Genomic DNA, 27,467 nt, shown 5'->3' on the forward strand with positions numbered 1-27,467 from the left:
CGACCACAGACTCTGTTCTACCCTACTGCTGCTGAGCTGAGCTTGAGCAGGGTAACGTAGAACAATAGGTTTCCTGTCACAGGGAGGTGTGACCACCTCCCAGACAGGACTTAGCGTACTGGGCTGGGTTGGGGGCGCTATCCAGTGCCACCAGACTGCATTGAAGGGCACAATTGGTACCCTCCTTGCATACACCGGTTTAAACCAGTTCAAGTATCCTTGGTTCCTGCTCTGGCGTGAAACTGGACAAAAGATCCTCCCCTCTGTCCAGCCACTCCTCTGGGAGGGATCCCAGAGTTGTTCCAACCTTTTCCTTACAAGGGCAATCACCTTTGGGTCAAGGAAATACCGAGGCGGTGGTTGGTTATACGACGGTAAAAGTGTTGATAGAGCCGTCTCATATAAGTACCTGGGGGTCCACATGGACAGAAGGGGCTCATTCTCCAAACATAGAGATGAGGTAGAAGCCAAATCCTTGACAATCCAGGTAGCAGTTAAGAACCTTGCCAGGCAACTGTCTGGGCCCAGCCTGACCCCACTCATAACAGTTATGAAGGCAAAAATTATCAACTCCCTTACCTACAGCCGGGAGATCATGCAAGGGAAGGACAACAGCCTTGTGAATAAAATATCAACAAGAATATTTAAACAAGTGTTGAGCCTTCCAAAATCTTCATCTCCTGCTCAAATACGTCTCGAGTTTGGCCTTCAAGACCACCAAGCAGTAGGAGCCGGAGCATTCATCAGGCTGTGTAATAAGTTGCGTACCTCCAGAAAAGGAAGCCTGGAGGCCCTTCTGTGGCAGGAAATCTCAGCCGGTCAACTTGGTAGATCATACTGGCGTCATCTGCAAGACTCCATAAAACTCCTGGATTCAGAAGAAATCTGGAGCTCGAATCCATCGCAACAGGCACTCAAAATCCACATCAAAAGGAATGTCCGCCTTTGGTCCTTCCACTCGAATAGAGCCCAACTGGCCCAACGTAAGCACGCCTCGACAATTGTATCACGGTTGAAGCCAGGGACTATGGGCCCATATCTGTCATGCACCTACTCCGTGCTGTGGAAAAAAGATTCATGGCCCTCAGAATGGGCGAATGGCCATTCTTGTACCATCTGCCGAGCTGGCAACGCGTAAACACCAATGTAATGTGCAGAGGGTGCGGGAGTAGCAAGGAAACAATTGAGCATGTGACATGTCTCTGTCCTACATTACTCAATGACCGGAAGATCTTGTTAACCTCTTCAGTGCCCATGACGAGCTAGTCTCGTCATGGAGCACTGTTGCGCTGTGCCCATGACGAGACTATCTCGTCATGAACCCCGCCCGCTAATGTAACGCCCGGCACAGGGCGGGGAAAGGGCGTGGCACTGAAGGGGTTAAAGAGCGAATGGAATAAACTGGCATTTGCACGTGCCGACAAGCTATCCTTGCATCAATGAATCTGGACAACTCACTGCTCAACATCCGGTTCACAAAGTTTTTGACATGAGCATCAAGAAGATTCATAATCGGAGAGAGCCAGCAAGCAAACAACGGTCAACCACAAAAAGGAGGATTAAGTCCTCTGCTCCACTAAACAGCAGTTGACCATGGCCGCCTTCACACGGATCACTTCTTGACCTCTTGCGCGCCCCAGGATCATTCAAACCACCATATGTAGGGATTTTACCATATTAATGGAACCGCGCAACCAGTGGTATTAATCACTAACTTTTAACAACTAGGGTCCTGTTCTGTGGCCCTAGTAGACGTTAAACCAGAAGGGCCAACCACGGCCCCTAACTGCTTTTTATTTGTTCCCAATGAAGTTGTATTGCCTAGATGAAGTCAATATTTTATTATATCAACAAACATAGATTTTTAGATCTTTTTTTAATGATGTATAGATTAACTCTATCTTTCAATTCACTGTGACGATGCAAACGGACTAATTGGCCGCTCCTGGGAAGATTCTTAAATAAGAAAAAGAAAGAAAATGGGGGGGGGGGGTTTGTAACCAAAACATAGTACTGAGATAAAACATGTGTCTCCTGCACCATGTGTAAATATTTTAGCAATATCGATACATGTTTTTATTATTTTTGATGCATGTTTACCATTGTAATGATTTTTATTAATCAAACAATAAAGTTCCTACCTTTCCTTATATTTAAGCGCTTCCCCCGTGGGCGAGTCCTCAGATTTGTCTAGGAACAAGACTCACCTTTGCAAACCAAGATACTTTTCGACCATCAGGACACTTGGACTTCACCTGGAACTCCTGCTGCCCCTGGTCTAGCTGTTCTGCAAGTATTCTGCCTCATCTGTGTATGTGCTTCTCTCAGGCTCTCAAGGGACCTGTGGGCATCAAGGACATTGGAATAATCTTCCTTGCAATGAAAGAGTCCCCTGTATCTGCAGGCACCGCATCAAAGCTGACTGGTCCGCTGCTCCTGTCTTCCTATGGATTTGCCGAGGTTCAGCAACACAGGTGGTGGTTCTGTGGTTCCCCCAAGGCCTGACCGATCTTCCCAATTTGAAGGACAGTATGCCTTGTCGGAGATACTGGGATCAAACCACTATGCACCGGGTCGACTTGAAGTTGCAGAGGGTTGTTGGCTCTGCCCTCCAGAGATCTTCATGCTACAAGAAGCTCAAGCATTTCATACCTTGAAGAACAGCATCCTCCCTGCATCCTTTACCCTATAGGCCTCCATCTTTGGTGAGCTGCCTGGGGTCCTCTTGCAAGTCCTGTGCCTTTGGCCTGTGGGTCCTCTCGAGGGTCTTCATCTGTTTTGGTGGTCTCCCCTGCTTGCGCAGAGCCTGCTCTGACTCTCCTGCACTTAGCCAGTCCCTTGGACCTTGCTGGTTCCAACAATTGCATCTTTTCATCTTCCACGCCAGTTGCGGCTACCAAGGCTTGTTGGTGCACCCACCAGACAACTGGACATGACTTCAGACGTGGGATTGCTCATGTACGGTTCCTTGTCTTCCACAGCGTCAGCGACAAGTTCTTTGTTAACTCTTCTGAACTTCTCTAAAAGGGTTGGCATCGTGTTTCCGTGCCTCCTGGTCACATCCCAGTGGCATAGACTCTGTTCCCACTGCTTGCAGGTTCACCTCTTCAAGAAACCAACCTTGGATTCCACGGACAGCTTCACAGACTTCTCCAGAAGCCTTTCTTCCATAGTCGTCCATTGTCGTCTATGAGAGGTTCAAACGTCACTTCAACCCTATGCACCCGGCTCCCCTGGTGCAGGTGACCTGGTTCCTGGGGCATACAATGGCGCAGTGGCTCTCCAACCTTCCATCCTCCAAAGGGTTTCTTCGGGGTCCTCTGGGAAGGGTCATTTCTCTTTAAAACTGTAATCGAGACTTCTCCATTGACTTCTATTGAATACGCGGTTGTGTTTCCATTCTGCACACAGCCTCCTTGGGGTTCCTGGGTACTTACCTTGGGTAGTTCCTGGTTCTAAGTCCTTTGGTTCAAGTCCCATTCTCCTTTGCAGTTCACATTTCACTTATTTAGTATAGGATTTGGTCTCGTCCTGGAGAGCAATGTATATTTGTGCTACTTACCTGATTTCTTTGAAATATTCTTATATGTATTTGTTATATCTCCGGATAGGAGATATACCAAGTGATAGTGATTGTGTTGTGTAATAAATATACTTATTTTTCATAAACACTGTGTGGTTCTTTCTCATCTAATCTACACTATTTATTGAATGTGTTAACACAAGCTGCTTTACACTCCTTCAAGATAAGCCTGAAGGCTCCTCTCCACAGCTACCCATTTGAGAGCTTTTAATGTTATCAAAGACCACTAAAATCACCATAAGGGTTGCCTGGATTACTGCAAGGTGCATCACTCCTTTAAGTGTGCACCATATACATATCCAGCCTCCTACACCTGGTAGAACGCTTTAAGCACTAGTACACTTTCCTTAAGTCAGCAAATGATGTGGTGCAAATTGTCAGACAACGGCAACACAGTTTATAAAGCTAAACACACACACTCCAAAGTTAGGACATACCACACTAATTTGTAAACGTCCAATTCGACTCCATCACTCACTGACCTCTCCAATTTCTTTGGACCAAATAATATTGGTCCGGATGGACGATTAGCATCAACACTTCCTAGATGCTTTGATAACGCTCAACAAAATTAAATCATTGATTTCTGGTATGCTCATATGCAAGACTCCTGGTAATGACCTTCCACATTAATTTAATTTGGAATATTCCCTGCTCCTAATTCCTAGATTATCACAGATGGATGATGAACCAAGAGCTGCTAGCATCCTCGCTGCAAGAGCTCATTCAGATTTATAAGGCAAAATGTACCTCAACGGCCATGTATGGGGCAGGGGTCTGGGGTTTTGTTGATGTGTACCCCTTACAAATAGTGGAAAACGCGTTCTTACGATATATCCTGGCAGTACCGAGCAGCATATCATCGTATGTCTGCCATTCCAAGTTGGGTATACCATACATTGCAGACCTTATAAAAATTGAGCCTATTCTTTTATGGCATAGGATCTGGACATCGATAAAAACTATGCTCAATCAGGACATTTTACTGGACAGTTTAAAATTGGAAGGGGCTCTAACTATCCCAGGCCATTAATATAAAGGTTAAAGGTTAAAAAGAAAGGCGGCTAGCACGCAGCCTTGCCTAACCCCCCTCCTCATTGCGAACGGGGCAGAGCACTCAACATTAATAGCGTACAGCACTCTCGCCTTGGCGTCACTGTATATCCGTCTGAGAAAGTGGATAATTTGCAATTCCACTCCCAGGCCCTCGAGGATCTCCCAGAGCTTGCTGTGCCTAACACAGTCAAAAGCTGCAGTGAGATCCACGAAAGCTAAAAACAGCCTACCCTCCTTCACCCGAGTATACCATCCTATATTAATAGTTAAATTTAAGCTCTGTTCGACGGTCCCTGGCCCTCATGGAAACCGTACAGATAATTCGACCTACCACTTTTATCAAGGAGTCCAACAATGAAATTGGCCTGTAACAGTCAGGATCCTGGCGATCCCCCTCTTTAGGTCTCGCCTATGCAGCGCGCATGCGCTGCATAGGAGAGAGACCTAATGCCATCGGCACAGCTTTAGTGGCAAAAACGTGCACGCGTTGCATTGCTTGCAATGGCAACGCGTGCACGTCTGGCGATTTCGTTGCGGGAGCGCGCAGCGCCATATGGTGGCGCCATATGGTAGCACGCTCCCGCAAGGGAATCGCGCAGGCCCCCTCCCTTACTGCCGTGCGAGGCGTGCGCTTGTTTTCAGGAGTCACTGTAACCTTTCTTAACTACGTGACAGGGATCTTGAAATTCAAACTGCACCGCTTCGCTCTGTATTTCACGATCAAAATTTATTTCACGGGGAGGAGCCTAGCGCGCAACCAAGATGGCCGCGTAGGTGCGAGGCTCCCGAGGACCTCCGCAACCTCCTACGACTATCCTGAATTTATCCTGTCTCGGACGAGGGGAATGTGTTGGTGAGCCTGAGCTGAGGTGGCACCCGTTTCCCGTTGTCAAATCGGACCTCGGACACTGGAGTGAGCACCGATTGAAGTCTGCGGCCTTCTCCTCGCCAGACCCCGGATTTGCGCTGAGGGGTGACCCAGTGACAAAGTGAACAACAGCGGCGGGCCGGGCCTGGCGAGTCGCGTACCCCGCACTTTCGCACCCCCTTGCCGTCTCTGCAGGGTTGGGTCGCGGGGCTCTTTATGTTGGTGTGGTCTCGCGGGGAGACTCGGCCTGCCCGCCGGCTGTGACCCACCCCGCCGCTCTGAGGTGGCCCCCCCGGAGCTTGTGGCCCTGATTGCCTGCTCTTCACGACGTGGCTGGTGCGGCCGGGGGACTGGTGGCCATGGCCACGAAACAAGATGGAGACCGGGCAAAGACCAAATCGACCCGGCGTGGCACCACCCATCAGGCCAACAGTATGGACCGCTATACCCTCCAGAAGGGATCTCCCGGCGGACCGCACAAATCCCCTGAGGGCCCTCCTGATGCCCCGGACCTGCCCACGGATCTGACTCTGCGTGATGTCAAGGGGCGCCATTGCCGAGATGAAGGCCTCGGTGGGCCAGCGGTTCGACACACTGGCACAGAAGATCGACTCGGTCCTCGTGGATGTTGGCCTGGTGAGGGCCGATCTTTCCAAGACCAACGACGAGTTGATTCTTTGGCCCACACCGCATCGGGCCTTACTACTGAGGTGGCGGCACTACAAACAGAGGTGCGCCTGCTTAGTCAGGCGAGCGCGCTTAAGGATCGGCGCCTGGAGGACTCCGAGAGTCGGGCCCGGAGGAACAACATCCGCATCATCGGGGTGCCCGAGGGACGGGAGGAAGCGGCGGCGGACCTATTTGTGGAGGACTTGATCGCTACCCATCTCCAGCCACGGGGGCTGAGTAAATTCTTCGCGGTGGAGCGGGCCCACAGGGTTCCCGGGGGAAGGCCGAAGGTCGGAGCCCCTCCGCGGCCTCTCATTGCCCGGATTTTCAACTTTCGGGACAGAGACGCTATCCTGCAAGCCTCCAGACTGCATGGGCCGGTTAAGCTTGACAATATGGAGGTGAACTTTTATCCTGATTTCACCCCAGCGGTCCAGAAGCAGAGACTGAGCTTCCAAGGCGTCAAGCGCCGTCTTCGGGACCTGAACCTTAAATACGCTATGCTCTTCCCAGCCAAGCTGCGAGTGGAGGTAGAGGGTCGCACGCACTTTTTTGACCGTCCCGAAGCGGCCGGAGACTGGCTGGACACTCTGTCTGGGGATCGTGATCTGGGGGGCGGGGGGGGGGGGCGGCGGGGTGAGACGGCACACTGGATCGGGACTGAGGGGGTAATATTCTGCTTCACTCTGGACAAAAATGATGCCACTCTCGATTAAGCGTCTGTCTGTATAATTTCCCCTCCTATGGAGGTTGTGTGGGGTCTATTGGGGGTTCTCCTTCCTCCTCTAGGGGGTTTAGCTAGTCTTTACTATATATATGGGGCGACAGGCACACTGCACGTTGGGGGGGCTGTTCGGGCTCATGCAGGGGTGCAGGGAGGGGGGAGTTTTGTTGGGGCGGGTGGGCAGGGATGGGGGGGTGTTGTTCGTTTTTACCACAAGGCAAAAGTATTATTGTGCTAGCTCTATAGTGCTCTCCGGGGGACAAATGGTGGCTTCTGTCCACGATGGGGGGTAGGGAACTAACTTTGTTGTCCTGGAACGTGAATGGACTGGGGGACAGGATAAAACTAGGTGTGGTCCTGCAGTTCTTGAAGCGAATCTCACCCGATGTAGTTTTTCTGCAGGAGACACACCTCATTGGCAACTCCTTCTGCGCCATGAATCGGCGTGGCTATCGCCTAGTGGCCCATTCGGGCTTCACGTCTGGCTCAAGGGGTGTGGGCATCATGGTTAAGAACTCGCTCCCGTTGGAGATTGATGAGGTGCTCCATGACGACAGGGGACGTTACGCGGTCTTGGTGGGAAGGATGGAGGGCAAAGTGGTCGTTTTTGTGTCAGTATACGTCCCGCCGGGGCTGCAGTCGACTACCTTTGCGGACCTGGGGCGCCTCCTCCTTGACCTTCCGGGGGGGATTCTGGTGGTGGGGGGGGGATTTCAATGCGGTGGTTTCCGGGACTGTGGATCGTCACCCCCCTAGGGACCTCCCCCGGGCCCAAGCGTGGCTATCTGGTCTATTGGACACCTTGGGATTGGTGGATTGCTGGCGTTTAAAACATCCCACGCAGTTACAGTATACCTTCCATTCGGGGGCCCATGGTAGTCTCTCACGACTAGATTATGTCCTGGTCCCGGCGGCCTATGTTGGGAGGGTGGGAGAGGTGCGTCATTTGGCACGGGGTATCTCGGACCATTCCCCGCTCCTGTTACACCTGGATCTTTTTCCGAGGGGTGAGGGTAGGGTGGTCCCGATCAATCCCTGGTACCTGCGCGACCCCACCATTCGCGCTGAATTGATTAAATCCCTCCAGCGCTATTTTGACGAGAATGTGGGGTCCGTGCCGTCGGCTGTCTCACTGTGGGAGGCATTCAAGACAGTACTACGAGGAGAAGCCCTGTCCCTCATTTCCCACACCCGGAGGCGCGAGCGGGAGGAGGTGACCCGGGTGGAAGCTGAGATAGCCGAGTTGGAGGGTAACCTAGAATGTGGGGTGACGGATGCCGTATTACATGTCCTCCAACTCAAGCAAGCAGCCTATAGGGCCCTCGTCACGGAGGCGGCCAGAAGCCTCAGTAGAGAGCAACAGGGGAGACTGTATGATGTGGGTGATAAGGCTGGTAAATTGATTGCGTGGCTGGACAAAAGGGAGAGAGCGAGTCGTGTAGTCCCGCTGATTGAGAAAAAGGATGGTGTGTGTGTTACTGAGCCGGAAGAAATTGTCTCCTGCTTCGCGGACTATTTCCGTGGGGTGTATTCCCCGGTGTCTTCCCGCTCTGAAGAGGATTCCCGTGCCCTGCTCAGGGATATCGCGCTGCCTTCCCTTTCGGAGGAGGACAGAGTGTCGTTGGACGCCGCTCCAACCTCCGACGAAATCGCCCTCGCCATACGTTCGGTCGCTTCCGGCAAGGCCATGGGTCCTAATGGTCTCCCCATCGAGTTGTACAAGTTGCGACCGGATACGCTGGCTCCACATCTCCGATCGATGTTCCTGGAGGCTCATTCGGTGGGCTCCCTCCCGCTCGACCAGCGTCTGGCTACAATCGTGGTTATCCACAAGGAGGGGAGACCTCGGGACCGGGTTACATCCTATCGGCCCATTTCGCTACTGAATGCGGAGCCCAAAATTCTCGCCAAGGTCCTGGCCAATCGGCTGGTCGGCGTGGTGGGCGAACTGGTTCACCAGGATCAGTCCGGCTTTATTCCCCATCGTAGCACGGCCCTTAACTTGCGGCGTTTGCATGGGGTGCTCGCACGTGTTCAGTACATCCGGGAGCCGGCCATTTTGGCGTCCTTGGACGCCAATATGGCGTTTGACACGCTTGAATGGCCATACATCTGGGCGATGCTTGCGAAGTTTGGCTTTGGCGCAGGATTCATCAGTTGGGTCAAATTGCTGTATTCGGGCCCATTGGCGCAGGTGGTGGTGAACGGTAGAGTATCGGCTCCGTTCGGGCTGGGCCGGGGCACGCGGCAGGTCTGCCCCTTATCGCCGCTCCTTTTTGCGCTTGCCTTGGAGCCCCTGGCGGAGTGGCTGCGGCGGGAGCCTTCCATCCGTGGTCTCCGTTGGACCCCCGAGTATGAGGACCGCGTATCCCTATACGCTGATGACATCCTTCTGTACCTAGCTTCCCCACGTAAATCACTGATAGTACTGGTTGATGTTTTGCATTCATTTGGTCGTAACTCCGGCCTTGTCATCAACTGGGCTAAATCGTGTGTGTATGTTCTCTCTGGGGAGGCTCCTATTCTCCCGCGGGGCTGTCCGATCCAGATCGCCCCGCAGGGATTTCGGTACTTGGGTGTCTTCATTACTCTGGACCCGGAGGCCCGGTATGATCGGAACTTGCTTCCCCCCCTCCTGCGCCTGAAGGAAGATGTCACGCGCTGGCGGCGCTTGCCGCTTTCGCCGCTCGGCCGGGCGGCATTGTTTAAGATGATGTCTCTGCCGCGTTTCCTGTACGCCTTGCAGAACACCATGGACCTCGTCCCAGCGCGCTACTTCCGTGAGGTGGAGAGTTTGCAGCGCCGCCTGTTCTGGGACGGGAGGCCGCGTATCGCGCTGGCGAAGCTGACGCTCCCATGGTATGACGGAGGGATCGCCCTCCCGGATATCAAACGGTACTATTGGGCCTCCCAGCTGGCTGCGATTAATCACGGCCTGTACGGGCCCGCCTTAAACCCGGCATTCGAAATGGATAAGATGCTACTCCCGGGTGGGGACTATAATCGAGCGCTCTACTCCAGCGCGCCTGACGCTCGGCTGACCGGCCCCACGCGTGTCATGGTGCGAGTGTGGCACGCGGCCAATGTGGCGATGGGGTGGAAGGACCGTCTGACCCGGGCATCGCAACTATACGCGTCCGAGCAGTTGGGCTCCCTGTGGACCTCGAAGGGCTTCGAGAAGTGGGACATGATAGGCATCAGCAAAGTGGGGGATCTCTGGACGAGGGGAGGATTTAAAACGTTCGAGATGCTGCAGACGGAATTCCAGCTGCATGACAGAGAGTACTTTCGGTATCTGCAGATCCGTCATGCACTGGGCTCCGTCTTCCCGGACGTTGCATCCATCCCGGAGTATTCCCCCCTGGAGGATAGAGTGCTGGATGGACACGTTCCGGACAGCACGATCTCACTGATCTACAAAAAACTGATCAATGACCGCTCGGGATTGCTGACTGCCCTTCGTGAGGCTTGGGTTGCCGATGGACTGGAGCTGGACGACGAGGACTGGACCTCTGCGGTGGCCTCCCCGAAAGAGGTGGCCATACCGGCCCGCCTTCGCTTCGTCCAGCTCAAGATACTCCACAGAGTCTACATGACGGGGCCAAGGCTCCTGCGTATGGGTTATGCTGTGGACGGGTTGTGTAAGCGTGGGTGTGGCGCTTTGGGGACCTTTCTACATATACTGTGGGAATGCCCGGAGGTGGAGCGATTCTGGCATGGTGTGCATGAGGTCCTGCGTGTGGTTACGCATGTGGTGCTGCTACCCGAAGCGAGGAGATGCCTGTTGAATGTGTGGGAACCTGCCGACTACTCAGCGCCACAGACGTGGTGGGTGACTCTGGGATATATGGTGGCCAAGCGTGATATTGCTCAACTGTGGGGATCCCAGAGGTCCCCGACTGTCTCGGCCTGGAAGGAACATATGGATTGGTGCATGTTTCGGGAAAAGGTGGTGTATGTGGCGAGAGGTAAGCCTGGGACATGGGTGAAAGTATGGGGCCCCTGGAACGCCTACCGCAGGGGAATTTGTGCTCCGCCGTTATTGCCCGATCCGTCGCCTGCCCCATCCCCTTAGCCGACCCATCTTCCTTGTTCCGGGCATGGAGTTCACCCAGCCCTAGTCCTGATCTCTTCCCCTTCTTGATACTCCTATGGACTGGTAGGGTCCCCCTCTCAGGGGAGCACATGCTGCTATTTCGGATTGTGGATTGCCTTGTGGGTTTGTTTTTTCTGGTTGTTTTTTCAGTTTAAAATGAAACCGTACAGTGGGGTCTGGATGGTGTGGCTATCAACGCTGCTAACTCCTGTGCATCTTCCTCAGCTGCAACGCACGCTCTACAATGTGTATCATATGCTCCTTTTGTCTACTAGCGGCCGGCCGGAAGGTTGTAGGCCCATCTTTGTATATTTTTTGAGTTTTGTAATAAACGGTTTAAAAAAAAAAAAAAAAACAATTATTTCACGTCTCATGCACTATTAGACGAACTTGAAATAGGACTTCCATATCTTTGTTTAATCGTACATGGGCCACTTGCATTTCTCTTGCAACGGTCTCTTTTTCTCTAAAGTCTATGAAATTAAAAAATACGTATTTAGATTTAGGCGCTGGATTAGGAAAAATGTTTTTCCGGGAACCCATAAATTAGGGAACAAGGTGTGCAAGATTAAAGGAGGTGGAGTCATGGGTGCGGAACCCTCACAGTCAATTTATAAATGTATTTTCGAAAATTCGCTGCAGTGAAGTTGGTAAGAAGGTCTAATTTGACTGTAAATCTGTTCTGATTAATTGATTGGCCACAAAGAGCCTGCATTTTAAAATATCTTAAGGGTTAAAACGTATTTTGCAAAGATCTTTATATGCCCTGCAAATTTCAGCGGTGAAAAATGAACATACTGGAATGATCTGAGTTTTGTCTTGTCGCAGTGTTTACTCAGAAGTAGCATAGAGGGTTAATGTGCCTGCTGCAAAGCACGTCAGTCAACTTGCAGGTCACATATTTGTATTTTACATAGATAGGTAAATGGGCTACTGCTTTTGACACAGAGATCCTTTTGTTACTTCCAGTTCACTTGTGTTACATTTTAAATCCTGACTTCGTGTTTCTCCCAACCATGCACTCAACATATATTGTCGACAAGTATGGATGATATGTGACTCCTACACCTTATAACCATCGGTGTTTTATCTAACATTCCCTGGACATTGATTTATATACTTGTATGATTTATTGTCTCTTTGTGTGTAATGTAAAGGGCTCTGACAGGCTATAGTGAGATGAGAAGTTTAATGCTATAAAATAATTTAAAAATAAATCAATAAGTGCCGTTATTTCTGTAATTACACATACACACAGATACATCTGGCATTCTCACCGTGTATGTAATCTCTTACATGGGGGGATGAACAAAGTAAATAACCTACCTCCAATACATAGTTTATCTAAAGTGCTTGTGAAGTCATGAGTTGCATTTTTTGTTTCCTTCCACTGCGTTAACATCTAGGTGCTAAGCTCCAGACAGTCCCCCAGCCAGAATGATACTAAAACAAAACAAGCATTGGCATAGCCAATAGGTCTCGCCTTTGGGACCTTATAAGTGCTTAGCCATGCAACAGTTGATGTTGTTGCACCAAGGATATTGTGCTGCATAACTAAACACTTATAAGGTCCCAAAGGCGAGACCTATTGGCTATGCCAATGCTTGTTAAAAATGGGCACTATGATCGATTCCGCCCAAGTTGTTAAAAAAGGGGAAAAACAGCTTGCAGTGGTTACCTGGGTTATAAGTGGGCCCCATAGTGGCACATTTGACTTGTATAAGTCTACAGGGACACCATCCAGCCCAGGAGCCTTACCACCCAAGCTTGCTGAGATAGCACGGTTTACTTCATCCAGCGTGAACTGGAGATCGGTATGATGGGTCAAAGGTGCCAGAGCAACATCCCCATGGTGTTGGGTGTCTGGCGCATCAGCTCTCCCCTCAACATTACACACCATTGTTCTTCTGTTATGGCTATTTCAATTGTCGGACCGCCTCCAGGAGTCAAAAAGGGAGCTTTCACTGCTTTCCAAAAAGACAAACTATCTTTTGATAAGGCGGCCTCATGCAGGGATACCAACACTTCACTTCTCAGGGATGCTTTACGTTCCTTAAGTGCTAGCCTATAAGCCCCTCTAGCCTGTCAGACATCACTTGGGTTTCTTGGAGTCTTGTGTATTTCGTGCTTTAAGTTGGCATATGCTCATGTGCACTTCGAATCAAACCACCCCTGTCGTTTCCCTTTTATGCAGTTCTGTACGAATAGGGCCTCCTTTATGGCTCCCGGTATGTTTTTTAATGAGGATAGAACACTATCAGGTGAAGCTATTTCACTCAGACAGACATCATAAGCTAATTTACACTTACTTATCACTTGTTTTGTGATCTCTGGGGGTCCACCATCGACCAGCACAGAGAGTAACCATATATCCTGTTAATTGTTAAATTTTGTGAGACTGTTGTAAATTGGCTGCGATTGGATTAGCATTAGCGGAATCCATCTCGTATTTAGAGTCTATCTTGTCCATTTTGTGGAATCCATTTGTATTTCTGGCAGCCATTTTGTCTGCCATGTGCTCACCAAGAGCTGTTTCCTTCTTCACTGTTGTTTACCCTTGTGCTCTGTTTAAAGGACTGGCTATACTTAGACTCTGCTACTCTGCACATGCGCAGAAGAGTCTAACTGTTCATGCATCTGTTTTTAGTCTGTAGCTGTCAGGTTGTTTCTACCAGAGTCAGCAACTGCTAGCTCCTCCTTTACTGTTGACTGTGCATTTCTGTATGACCATCTATGTGCATAACTCTTCTCATGTATACTTGTATCGCCTTTTTTCAGCCCCTGTGTGTATTTCTATTCCAGTTTCTGTGCCAACTTCTTCCTATTGGTCTGAGGACTCTGTGCAGAGAAGGGCGAACCCCTTGCATTGGTAGGCCTAGCTGAGGTCTCCTTCAACAAATTGGCGCCCAACGTGGGGCTCATCGGTGACTCGGATGCCCAAAGGATTGGTCGCGACGAAGGATTGGAATCTCGCTCTGGACGCGATCGCTGCCCGATGAGACCCGAGTCTTGGCAACCACGGCGTTTTTCCTTTCTTTCTGATCTGACCATCCAGGTGGTGCCGGGCCTCGACTGAGATCTCTTCTGTTGATCCGCCGTGCAGTGACCATTTGGTCGATTTTAGAACTTGGCAGTTGAAACCTGAACACCAAGTGATTGGTAAGTGTCCTTCTGCGGCGCTTGCTGTTGGTTTTGATGCCTGGGATTGGTAAGGTAGTTTAGTAACACTTACTGTGGCTTTTGGATTGCGCATTTTGTGTTGGCCAACTTGGTTTGTTATGATATATATATGTTGCAACCTATATAGGCAGGTAATGAGGAGAATTTTCTCTATCTGAATTCATTTGAACGGCACATCGTACTAAAGGTACCTTAAGTGCTACTTTGATTATAATACTGCATATTCTGCACTATTTTTGGCATGCCTGTTTTTAGCACACTTCGTAGGATGTGTTGCTTTTGCAGTGGTACCAAGTTGATTCTGGATGAAGCACGACCGGCCCCCCCGGAGGGGACGCCTAATAGGGATATGTATATTAACTATGGTCTTTCTTCTATAATGTACAGCGCATTATGGAATAAATACACGCGTAAGGATCCTGGGTTGTGTTGGCCTATGTATGGCTCATTTGATTTACGAAAGATTGAGTATGTGGAACAATGTATGTTTAAGCGAAAGACTAGGCAAGATGTGTTTGATTGTGTACGAATGTGGGAGAAAGAAGTGCGTGAACGAATTAAGCGTGAACAAGCCTTGATTGAAAAAGAACAGCGAAAGAACATCTATGTGAAAGCATTAGAGCTGAAGAACAAAGAAATAAAAGAGTTAAAAGAGAGAAAAGATAGGGAGCTCAATTTACAGGTAACTGGCCAATACGCTGCTCGGCGGCCCCTTTATCCTATACTTAATAAACCACAAGATGATTCCTTATTATTAGATAGCCCTCCACCTCCGTATACTGTTCCGTCTGCCCCTCATGAGTCAGATGAGGACTCTAGTTCGGAGGAAGATAAGGCACGAGAAACTCGTTCTATGTTGACTGCTGCGCGTTCGTCCCAGCTCCGATCTGCTGCTCGTAAAGCAGTTCATAGCACTGCCCCCGCCTCTGAACTTCTAGATAGTATGAGAGGGTGGTATGAAAGGGAGCAGCTGTATTTTACTGAGGTGTTTGCCGCAGAGGTCCTTGAGCTGTTTAGGAAATATTCTGAGGAGTTAGAGCCTGACGATATAGCAGATAATTGTAAGCAAATGCGTGATGGTCTTTTTGTTTTCTCCCAGGCGTTTGGTTAAACTGTGTGTTGATGCAGTCAGTTTGCGAGAGGAGAAAAAGGCTGCAGACGTAGCTGCACAGACATCTCAGACCGGCATGGCACAAGCTTCTACCTCCGGAACAGATAAGACTATGATAGTTCATGCGAAACCTATGCGGGAGGCCGCGCCTTTGTATGTTCCTCCTAAAGGACAGGGTACAAGTGATGATAAGGCCTCTATTGATGCAAAGGGTTATTTTATTTATAACTGGGTTTACACTCCTTGGAATAGGAAGGATGTTATGGCACTTAAAACTGCATTGCCTGATCCGCGGAAAAATCCAGCCGCTTTTTATGAGGAAGTTGAGGGTGCTATTAGCTCTTGCACTATGACTTTGCCTGATATTGATTTATTTTTCGGATTGATATTACCACCTGATATGTGGAGAACTGTTCGTAAAATTGATGATCGTGCAGCTTTTGGGGCGTTATGGAGAGACTTAGAACAAATGGATGTAGAAAGAGAACCCGCACAGAAGCCATGTCAGTTAATTTTAGATCTTCCCGCAGCTATATTAGTTAAGTTAAAAACGATTATTCCCCCTAAAAAGATAGATTGGACTGTTTTAGCATCTTGTAAGCAAAAGGCAGATGAATCGGTCTCGGATTTCTTTACACGCTTTGAAGAAGCATTCCACGATTTTAGTGGCCAGTCATTGACAGATGACACAGGCAGACATCTGTTTGTCGATAAATATGTCGCAAACCTGTTGCCAGGAATAGCTAGTCGCCTAAAGGCCAGTGAGAGTTCATGGACTACCTCTTCCCCGGTTTCTCTCTTGACTATGGCTCAGTATAATGAACGCCAGGAATTAGAAGCAAAGGGTAATGAGGATAAGAAGACTAAAGAATTAAAAATGAAGGTTATGGTTGGCTCAGGCTTATGGTCCGCCTTTTAGAGGTAGTGATAGAGGTGGACGTGGATCTTATGGTTCGTCTTTTCCTTCTTATACTCGTTCGAATTTGTCTGCTGACCAGTGCGCGTACTGTAAGAAATTCGGGCACTGGGTTTCCGATTGTCCAGCACGGCGTGCTCAGCAGTGTACACGTGGTAGGGGACAAATGAGAAATCGTCTAGGATATTCAGGGCCTAGAGGAAGCACAGGTGATCGTGCTAGGTTTGATGCTAATATACTTGGGCAGGATGGGTTCAACACTTTTGATAGAAGGAACCAATATCAAATGTCTGACTATGTGCCATCTGACTCTCCAGATTCTAGTTATGCATAGGATTGCCTAGGATGGGGTAAGGAATCAGTTGAAGTTCCAGTAGATCAGAGGGGTCCCTATGTTACAGCAAATGTTTTGGGCTCCACTGATCAGTTTCTGGTTGATAAAGGAGCTACTCGTAGCGCCTTGTCTAAACAATTGGTTCCAAGGGCTCCCCTGTCTGGCTTAACCATTACATCGATAGGCTTCGATGGAACCCCTTCCCTTAGCCCATTGTCGCAACCACTTGCATTCCATGTGGATAAATTTACTGCTCCATGTCCATTTTTGCTTTCCCCGAATACACCAGACAATATTGTGGGTCTTGATATGCTTAATTATTTCCGGGCTACGATAAGATGTTCTCCAGAAGGTGTACGTGTTATCTTGAATGACAACCATCCTGTGATGGAGAGAGCTTGTCTTGTTAAAGAGGATATTGCATTAGCTTCACTCCCTAGTACTTTGTGGGCTACTTCAGACACTGATGTAGTGCAAATGGTTATTCCACCAGTACACATTAGTGTCAAGGAGGGCGCTGTGCTGCCACGTTTGCCTCAATATAAAATTTCACAGGAAGGTGAAGAACCACTCATACGTATTATCCATGATCTCATTGAAGTGGGGATTGTTGAGGAAGTTCCTTACAATGTTTGTAACAGTCCGATTCTTCCTATTCTGAAACAAAAGATGCTGACACTAGGGTTTACAGATTCATTATTGATTTGCGAGAAGTTAACAAGATTGTAGTACCACAATACCCCGTGGTTTCTGACATAACGACACTTCTTACTTTGGTTCCCCCGACAGCGACTACATTTTTTGTGATAGACTTGAAGAATGCTTTCTTTTCGATCCCTATTCATCCTGATAGCCGATATTTGTTCGGTTTCACTTTGAATAATCGATCGTATAGATTCTGTAGAGTTCCTCAAGGCTATACTGAGAGTCCTAGTATTTACAGTCAAGCATTAAAAAGACAACTTGATTCTTTCGTTTTGCTTGAAGGAGTGGCTCTCATACAATATGTCGATGACATCTTGTTGGCATCCGACACCCCTGAGCAGTGTGAAAAATGTACTTTGTCCTTGCTGTCTTTTCTTGCTTCCCATCATCACAAAGTATCACGAAAGAAATTGCAATATTGTAGACCGAAGGTAACCTATTTAGGTCACCTTCTGTCTAAGGAGGGACGTGCACTTACACCAGATCGCATTCAAGCTATTTTAGACACACCAGTGCCCCGTACTCAGAAAGATGTCTGTGCATTCATTGGTCTTACTTCTTTTTGTAGGCAATGGATATTAGGATTTTCACACATTGTTAAACCCTTGCTAGCACTTTTGACCAAAGATACTCCAATGCCCCTCCCATGGACAGATGAATGTGAGGCTGCTTTCCGACAGTTACGACAAGCTCTTTGTTCAGCACCAGTGTTAGGTACTCCAGATTATACAAAGCCTTTTACATTATATGTACACGAGAAAGATGGATGCGCATTGTCAGTTTTAGTGCAGACACACGGTGACAAACAGCGTCCCTGTGCATATTTTTCAGCAGTACTTGATCCTGTTGCTCGTGCGTTACCTGGATGCTTCCGTTCAGTTGCAGCAACAGCTGTGTCAATACGTCAGAGTGAAGGGATAGTTTTGTCACATAAGTTGTTGGTGCTGGTACCCCATGCGGTTGATGCCCTTTTAAATCAGACGAAGACGCAGCATTTAACTAGTGCTCGGCTGACAGGATATGAATTGACATTGTTGGCCCCTCACATTACACTAAAGAGATGTGCGACACTAAACCCAGCCACTTTGTTGCCATACCTGGCGACTCAGTCTCAGTCACAGGAGTCTCATGATTGTATATTCCTTACTGAGGAACAGACAAAGGGTCGTGTCGATTTGCAAGACACGCCCCTTTCAAGTGTTGATGGGGAACTATGGGTTGATGGGTCCTGTTTGAAGTTACCAGATGGTACAACGTCAGCTGCATATGCAATTACAACACTTCAGACGGTAGTTGAGACAGCTTGTATTCCCCAGAAGTCAGCTCAGGCAGCTGAGCTAATAGCGTTGACACGAGCATGTGAACTTAGTACTGACTTATCTGTGAACATTTATACAAACAGCCGCTATGCTTTCGGAGTGGCTCATGATTTTGGGCTACTCTGGAAGGAGAGGGGCTTTCTTACATCCCACGGGGTGTAAATAATGCATGGAGAATTAGTACATAATCTCTTGACTGCTTTAACATACCCGAAGAGAATAGCAATTGTTAAATGTAGCGCACATAAGAAAATAATTGATAAGATAGGACAAGGCAATGCTTTTGCAGACCAAACAGCCCGTGAAACTGCCATGCAGCGAAGCACCACGTCTATATACGTAGTGAAGTCACAGGCTGAACGCTGGCATGATACCAGACAGGAAGTGCTAGATATGCAGAGATCTGCTTCTGCAGAAGAAATTGAGCAATGGTCTAAGGAGGGAACATTGGATGATGAGGGCTGTTGGAGGAATAAAGAGATGAGCAAGTGGAGATTGCCGACAGCCTATTTACAACCTATGATTCATATGGCACTGGGGCCGGCACATGTTGGAGCCTCCTCGATAACGAAATTGCTCACGCAAGTTTGGGAGCATCCAGAAATTGCCGGCACAGCTAAAAAGATGGTGCAGTCTTGTCTGATTTGTCTTCAGCATAATCCTGGTAAAGAGACACGAACTCCTACAGGAGGGTTTGCTACGCCAACCGCACCTTTTGAAGTTTTGCAAATAGATTACATCCAGCTTGAGCGCTGTAATAACTTAAAGTATGTCTTGGTAGTGGTATGTGCCTTTAGTAAGGGGATAGAGACATACCCTACGAAGGACAATACAGCTCTCACTACGGCAAAGGTGCTTTTGAAGGAATTTTTCCCTAGATTTGGTGTTTGTAAACTTTTATGGAGTGATAACGGACCCCATTTTTTTGGGCAAGTTGTCGAATATGTCCTGAAGGGGTTGGGGATAAAGCAGAAGTTCCACGCTGCTTTCCATCCACAATCAGCAGGGTTAGTGGAAAGGTATAACGCCACACAAATTAAAACTGGCGAAAATACTGGCTTCCACATCCTTGAATTGGCCAGACGCATTACCTTTGGCACTGTTGTCCATTAGATCAGTGCCACATTCGCGATCTGGTCTTACACCTTATGAGGTGGTATTCGGGAGGCCTATGAACATTTGGGGAATTCCTAAACCACCTCCCATACATGATGTGCCATGAGTATTGATGAGTGACTACCTATCACAATTGACTGAAAGTTTGGTCTCTATTCATCAACAGGTTTGAGAAGCTCTTCCTGATAGGTCAGCAGGTGAAGGCCATGGACTTCGGCCTGGAGACCAGGTGATGATCTGATCGTTCCAGAGGTCGAGCAGCTTGGAACCGAGGTGGCGCGGCCCGGAGCAGGTGCTCCTTTCAACGAGAACTGCGGTTCTAGTGAGGAACAGGGTGCACTCCACCCACTGCAAGAAAGTGCCGTCTACCTTGGTGGATCCTGTTGCTTTGATCGACCATCGGGACATCCTGAATACAGAGAAAGGCCAAGCCACATCACCTGACGAACCTGAGGAAGTCTTCCCGGACCACACAATTCCTGGAGTATCCCGATACCAACTGAGACAACGGAAAGAGCCTGCATCGTCGAAATAGACTGGTTGAGCAACCTCCCTAGGTTAGTGAAACGGAATGCTGATGTGGCAAGGGGGGGGGGGATCAGTTCTGTATAGTGTAGCGACACCCGTCTTGACCCTCGGTGAAGAAATCAACGGCTGCCCAGGGATAAGAGCTCCAACGATTGTTTTCAACAATAAGCTGATCATGTCCACAATGAGATCAACTGTTGCTAAGAGAAAGATCATTTGTGCTATAGGGTTTGTTGTTGCTATGGTGGCTGTAGCAGTAATAACCTGGTTCGTTGAGAAAGTGGCTCCTGCTCGAGAACTTTTGATCGCCACTACTCCAGTATCAGTTGAACACCACTACTTTACGCTTCCATACCATGAGCAGAAGCATCGACAATCCTACTTAAATAATACCTTTATCCAGATGTTGCATCATACTCATAATGCCACAAATACTACCAACTGTTGGGTGTGTGGGATGATGCCTGCACATTAAAAGAAAGGAGGAACACCTTTTATTCCTCTTCCCTTTTCTCATAATGGTTCTTGTCAAGCTTGGTATGCGCTTTTGTTTGCACCTGGAAGACGCACAGTAGGCGGGCTTCTTTTTCGCCTTAATAAAGTATGCTACCAAGATAAAGATGGTTATCCTCAAGCCAAAGGGACCAAATGGGAATGGGAAGAGTATCAACCGGACAATATTTCAACGCCATATATCTTCACAAATATGAGAACTTTTACCAGTAATAAACAATTTGTGATTTCTGTTACCAGAGGTAAAGCAGATTTATGTGTAAGCAGTATTGGAAGAATTCCAGTGGGGAAAAGCGAATGTACTGTAATTCTGTCTATTGAAGGTATAAACAATAGAACTTTCATAGCCTCATACAATACTTATTTTATCTGTGGTAGCCACGGATATTATCAACTACCTGCTGGGTGGTCAGGCGTGTGCTATGTGTCCTTTCTATTGCCCCCTGTGTTTCTGGCACCTGCATCATATCACCGGGACCTTACATTATTTAACGATATCTCTAGAAATAGATACAAGAGAACAATAAGTACTGACGAAGTAGACCAAACTGATACCACTCTGCAACAATATGTCGATTTTAATTTAGGTTTGTTCTCCTTTGTGGGTGCTGCATTAAACAGTAGGAAAGTAAGACGATTAACTAGAGTTGTGGAAGCTGTTACCAAATCAGACAGCTTGGCACTTGGGAACATTACGGAGGAGCTGCAAATTGTAACTCTCCAGAACCGAATGGTCCTAGATGTGGTTCTGGCTGATCGAGGTGGTGCGTGTTGCATCATCGGTAGCAGCTGTTGCGTATTCATACCGGATCACTCACCTTCAGTATATGACGCAATATCAAAGCTGCATAAGATTGCTGCAGAAATTCATCCAGAGACTGGTACTTGGACTTTGGCTGGATGGTTTTGGACTCTCGTTTCTGCTTGGGGCTGGTAGTTACTAACTATCCTGTGTATAAATATTACGATATTTTTTACATGCGGTGTATGTATCCCATGTGGTCCGATGCTTTGCTCTATTTGCATTACTGTCTGTATACCTGTCAAAAGGAGTATTGCAGAGACAAAGGCCCAACAAATGTTGAATAAAGAAGTGGCCGAAATAATGCTAATAGATGTACGGGATGCATATTTAGATTACCCCAGAGGAACAGATGTCTTCAGCTAAAAGGGTCGTCTGTTGTAAATTGGCTGCGATTGGATTAGCATTAGCGGAATCCATCTCGTATTTAGAGGCTATCTTGTCCATTTTGTGGAATCCATTTGTATTTCTGGCAGCCATTTTGTCTGCCATGTGCTCACCAAGAGCTATTTCCTTCTTCACTGTTGTTTACCCTTGTGCTCTGTTTAAAGGACTGGCTATACTTAGACTCTGCTACTCTGCACATGCGCAGAAGAGTCTAACTGTTCATGCATCTGTTTTTAGTCTGTAGCTGTCAGGTTGTTTCTACCAGAGTCAGCAACTGCTAGCTCCTCCTTTACTGTTGACTGTGCATTTCTGTATGACCATCTATGTGCATAACTCTTCTCATGTATACTTGTACCGCCTTTTTTCAGCCCCTGTGTGGGTATAAAAGGACCATGCTCTTTCTGTTCAGGTTGCTACTTCACTCAATACCGAAGGGTGCTGTTTGAATGTAGTTCCACCTCATGAGGTTTTATTAAACTTTGTATTTTCTATTCCAGTTTCTGTGCCAACTTCTTCCTATTGGTCTGAGGACTCTGTGCAGAGAAGAGCGAACCCCTTGCATTGGTAGGCCTAGCTGAGGTCTCCTTCAACAAGACCAGATCAGTTTCATCCCATTTACCAGATGGTCTTTTCAGCAATAAGACAGTAATGTTCAATGGAAAATGGTCACTCAATGAGTTGTCATGTGTGGTAAATGATTGAAGTCTACATGCATGACTATTTGACAGCAATATGTAGTCTATAGTGGTAAGGAAACCTCTGCCATTTAAAGTGTAGCTCATCGGAGCAGGCGTAACACATAGCTCATTCGCAAACCCCGAATCAAGGCCAAACAACACTCCATTATACAATTCCCCCAATTTTGAGTGTCGAAAATGAGTATTGCTAATCCCATCTTCGTTTATAAATCCACATAGTTTACCATCAGCATTTGAGCATAAAGCACAACTAAAATCCCCTCCCAGAATTAAAATTATATGTCCTTGGCATTGTCATTGTAGAATGATTTCAAATCATTACCCAATTTTTTCATAACTCCAATTTGGTCAGGGGGGAATAATATTTTAAAAATTTGTCAGCGCAATACAGTGCTTCCTATCCACATGGATTTTGATCTGTTGGTAATAAGTCTCTTCTGTATGCATCTCTATTTTTTTTTACATTCAACCAGTTAGAAATATAAGTACAAAGCCCTCCCTTGGCCCTTCCACAAACCACCTCGATGGCTGGGGTGTGAAAGGTTTTGAATCCATTAATGTGCATTATGTCCTTTACCCAGGTTTCCTGAAAACACATTATGTCAAAATTTGATATAAAGTCACAACATATAGGGTTAGTCAGCTTAGATCGTAAACCTGAAATGTTCCAGAAAACAAGCAGACACTATCAATGTTACCTGAAGGCCTTATTGATGCGATATTATTAGGAGATGATTCGCAGTGGTTAACTGATATCTGGTTTGAGCTTGAGGGTTTAATGAGTTTAGGGCACGCATTCAGCTTACTGGTACCCAATAACTCTTCTCTCAGCTCAGGGAGAGCCTGTGATAAAGGGTAGTTATTTATTTCTTTTTGCACATAGTCAGAAGTGGGTTTCCTTCTGGGTAATTTATAGGTTCTATTGCCGCTATAGTCAAACTTGTGAGTAGGGTAAGGGTCTCTAAATTGAATTAGTCTATGTCTTCTAGGGTGTTAAAAGTATCAAAACGATTACTAACTGGGACCCCATACTTATACTGCATATTACCTAGATGGTTCTCCTCCACAGGTTTGGTCTATAAACCCTTTGATGGTTGGTCAAAATACCATAAGGGTGAGATATGAATTCCCTGAGCCATAATGGACTGGTTGCCAGCCCTGCCAAGGATGGACTGCACCAAATCCGGGGACCTAAAGGTTAAAACCACACAATCACCTGCTAGTAGCTTATTTGTTTTGCCAACCCATCCTATTCTTCTAGCCATTTCAAATTCTGAGAAGAGATTATTGGTTAGACCTGTTCTAGTGATCAATAGGTGTAATGACTTATTCCTCAAGGTTGTCCAGTGTTCTGGGGCATGGAGAGGTAGTAGGGGGACATTTGCCAGCACACAATCGTGTAAGGGGTTACTTCTGGCGGAAGATGCAGGGTCTGATTTGGGTTTGTAATGTGTCTCGGGTTAGACCTTCCAGGGTTCTGTGTGTTAGTGTCCCTCCCTGCATCACCCAACGTAGGTATCCCTATTCTTGTTAAAGCCCTATTAAAGGTGTTAGCAGCCTGTATACATGTAATGCTCGGACCTACTGTGCTATGCAAATGACCTGTATATTCTGAGGATACTACGAATTGTTGGGGGGGGGGGGGCAAGCTAGAGTTAACGCTTCAACAGTACTGCCATGAGTACTTGCGTAGTGTATTTGTCCACTCTCAAGATTAATTACAGTTGGACTTGCACCAATTCCCAGCCCATGATTTACCAAAAGACCAGAACCTCTACCAGAGTATGTGACCTGGGAGACTGGGCAAATATTTATAACCAGTCCCTCCAATTTAGTGAGTCTGTCTTCAATTTGAGATAGTTTCTGTGACAGTGGGTCAATTAAAACAGATACATTAGTCTCAAGCCTTTTCCAAAAGTCCTCCTCGTTCGACCTTGGAGGTAGTCTGGCTGGCGGTTTCATTGGTCTTCAACGCTAAACTGGGCCCCTGTTCACAATCTCCGTCTCCAATTATAGTTTCACTTCTCGTTACCATTGGGGATTTTTGTTTCTGAGGACCCCAACCCTTTCTCTTTTTGGGTGGCGGCTCACTATTACTGTCTCATCTTGTTTTAGCCTTCTTGCCCCTAGTAGTTATATTTGGCCTGCTTGCTAGCACGGGGGATGTAGAAATTTCAAGGTCTGACCCCATATACTGTAGTTGTAAAGCGTGAGGGGGAGGATCTTGAGAATTATTTTGCGAAGAGTGCCCAGCGAGTGCAGACCGTTTCTGCGTAGTCTGAGGCTCCAGCGAGAGCCAGCGCTCTGTTAACTCAATCTTGTGAATGAGGGCTGACTCAATAGAAAAGCGTCAAGTGTCCCCACAACTCCCGGGCCCCACTGGTAATTGATGGTCTTACGTTTGCTCATTTTGGCACCCCCTAGTAATAATGATAATAAATTGCACAGTACCTCATACAATGGTACTCATTTATCCCGGGGTCCGGATGTTAGAGGGGTGGCCCAGCCCGGCCTCCTCTGGTCTTGGACCGCCCCGGGCTCGTCCCACGGGAGCCCTCTGCTTTTATGTGCCTCTGGCGCGTATGGAGCCGACGCTGGCGCCTCCTGGCACTGTGGCTGCTGCGGGAAGCAGTCCCCAAGGGAGAAAGTGCTGGTACTTCTGCTACCATTATATTTTAGAACTATGGCACAGTGAAGGCGAAAATTGAAGAGCAGGTGAAACACTGGATGCCATGTCACTGGCGGGCAGATCCTTGATGAAAATGGGAATTCTCCACAAATTACAATTGAATGCAAGAACGATTTGCGCCCTATTAGCTGCATCCCCACTTATTTACTTAACAACATTGTAAAGATTTCTCCTTTAAATGCACTATCTAAACAGAGGGAAAGTGTGGACGCACCAGAGGCCCACCAAATGCAAGCCCTCCTGCGCCAAACAGGCCCAGGGGCCCTGATGTGCCAGAGAGGATTTCTTAGTTGAGTGGTCAGCTTCGCTATCTCTGCCTGGTAACGCCGCCAGGCTGTATGTTTAGTCTAGATCCACTTCACAACTCACAGGGATGCCTTAACAGCGTTTACAATTATGGCGCTGGCCCTGAGGATATCAGGCAAGTAACTACTGCCTCTTTAGTTTCAACAGTCGCTCCCTGGCGCAGCGTCACCTGAAGTTTTAAATTCTTTAGTTGACTGTAAGCCTGATGCAGTGTTTCTTTCAGAAACCTGGCTGCAGGAACACTCCAACCCCGATATTGCATTAGCTTCACCCGATAATTATTATATAGTTAGATGTGACAGCACAGAGAACATGGTTAGAGGTGTTATAATTATTTTTAAGTCTAAGTTCTCATGTTAGATTATCTCCCCATTCCAGACTGTGAGTGCGTGATCTTCTCATTATGTCAAAATAATAATTTTACCTTCTCTGGTTCACTGATCTACTGCCTACCAGGGTTTGCTTCTAGATGGAGCTCTTTCGTTGCGGATGCCTTATCCCCTGATATTCTCGTATGTGCCAATGTCAATATTTTGGGTAATTTTACATTCATTTTTGTCACTCCTAATAACTATTTAGCCTCCTCTTATTGGAGATTTTAAAGCTTTGGCCCCACAACTGTTAATCAACGCACCTACCCATATAGAGGGACATTTATTAGATCCGATTTCCTCTAATCTATTAACTGCCTGGGCACACTTTCCAATACCCCTTATTAGGTCAGATCATTTTGCGATTCCTGTTTTAATTCATGGTATTGCGATGAAAGAGTCTTCTCCATTGTCTAGGAAACTTTTTTAGAGCGTGGTCGAAATTCAGTCCCTCCATTTTCTGCACTCATCTTCAAGAATCTATGCCCCAGTTAGAAGGGACTGCTGATACTCTTGCAAGCACTGCTGACAATTAGATCTGCTCCACTTTAGACTTAGTACTCCCCTGAAACCAGGTATTAAACATAAAGCTCTCCTTCCGGTCCCCGGGTTCAGTGATTCAGTACTTGCCAAATAAAAAGTGCAAATGCATGGAACACGCTTGGCACAAGCACTATTCTCTGGAGGATAAAGAAAAACGTAAGCTGGCTAAGAGAGACTACCATAGGACTTGCCAGGTCGCTCATGCTGCATACTACTCCAATAAAATTGACACCGCTCAAAATTCTTTTAAAGGCATTTTTCAAATTGTAAAGTCTTTGTTGGTTCCACTTACACATTGCCACAACCTTTTCTTTCTCAAACAGACTGCAACAAACTTGCAGATTTATGTTTTGGAAGCAAGCAATGGTAATACTCTTACTTAAGAAATCAAATGTGGAAGTCTCAGACTGGGAGAATTATCATCCGATCTCACTTCTCCCTTAATGTGCAAAGGTCCTTGAAAAGCACATCTACTGCCAACTGACAGCTTTTTTGGAGATTAGAAACTTGCTCCACAGCTCGCAAGCAGGATACCGGTCCGAGCACAGCAAGGAAACAACACTGCTAGCGGTCACCGAGCACCCCATTTTGCAGCTGGACAGAGGGGAATCTGCTACTCTTATCTTTCTGAACTATAGTGCAGCATTTCAAACAGTGTCCCATCAGGTGTTCATCCAAAAGCTATCTGACTTTGGCATCAAGGCCCTTGCACATTCCTGTTTACAATCTTTTTTGAAAGACTGCTCCTTTCAAGTTATCTCGAAACCTCACAAATCTTTGGTTCACATCTTACCTTATGGAGTTCCTCAGGGCTCCTCTTTAAGCCCTACATTGTTAAATATATTGGAAGTGCACAGCCTGACAATTTTGTCTTATGCGGATGACACACAAAATGCTGGATCACTCTCTGCCAAATGTGACCTTACATCAACGCATCTTGATCCATGTCTAGC

General features: G+C 47.3%; 1 protein-coding gene across 2 annotated transcripts in view; it reads right to left on the reverse strand.

Moving 5' to 3' along the window:
• SEC31B (SEC31 homolog B, COPII component) overlaps nucleotides 1–27,467 on the reverse strand; it is a 1,155,786-nt gene that overhangs the window by 1,093,114 nt on the left and 35,205 nt on the right. The gene's annotated exons all lie outside the window — the stretch shown is intronic.

The sequence above is a fragment of the Triturus cristatus genome, chromosome 1_2, assembly GCF_964204655.1.
Source record: "Triturus cristatus chromosome 1_2, aTriCri1.1, whole genome shotgun sequence".
NCBI classification, from domain to species: domain Eukaryota; kingdom Metazoa; phylum Chordata; class Amphibia; order Caudata; family Salamandridae; genus Triturus; species Triturus cristatus.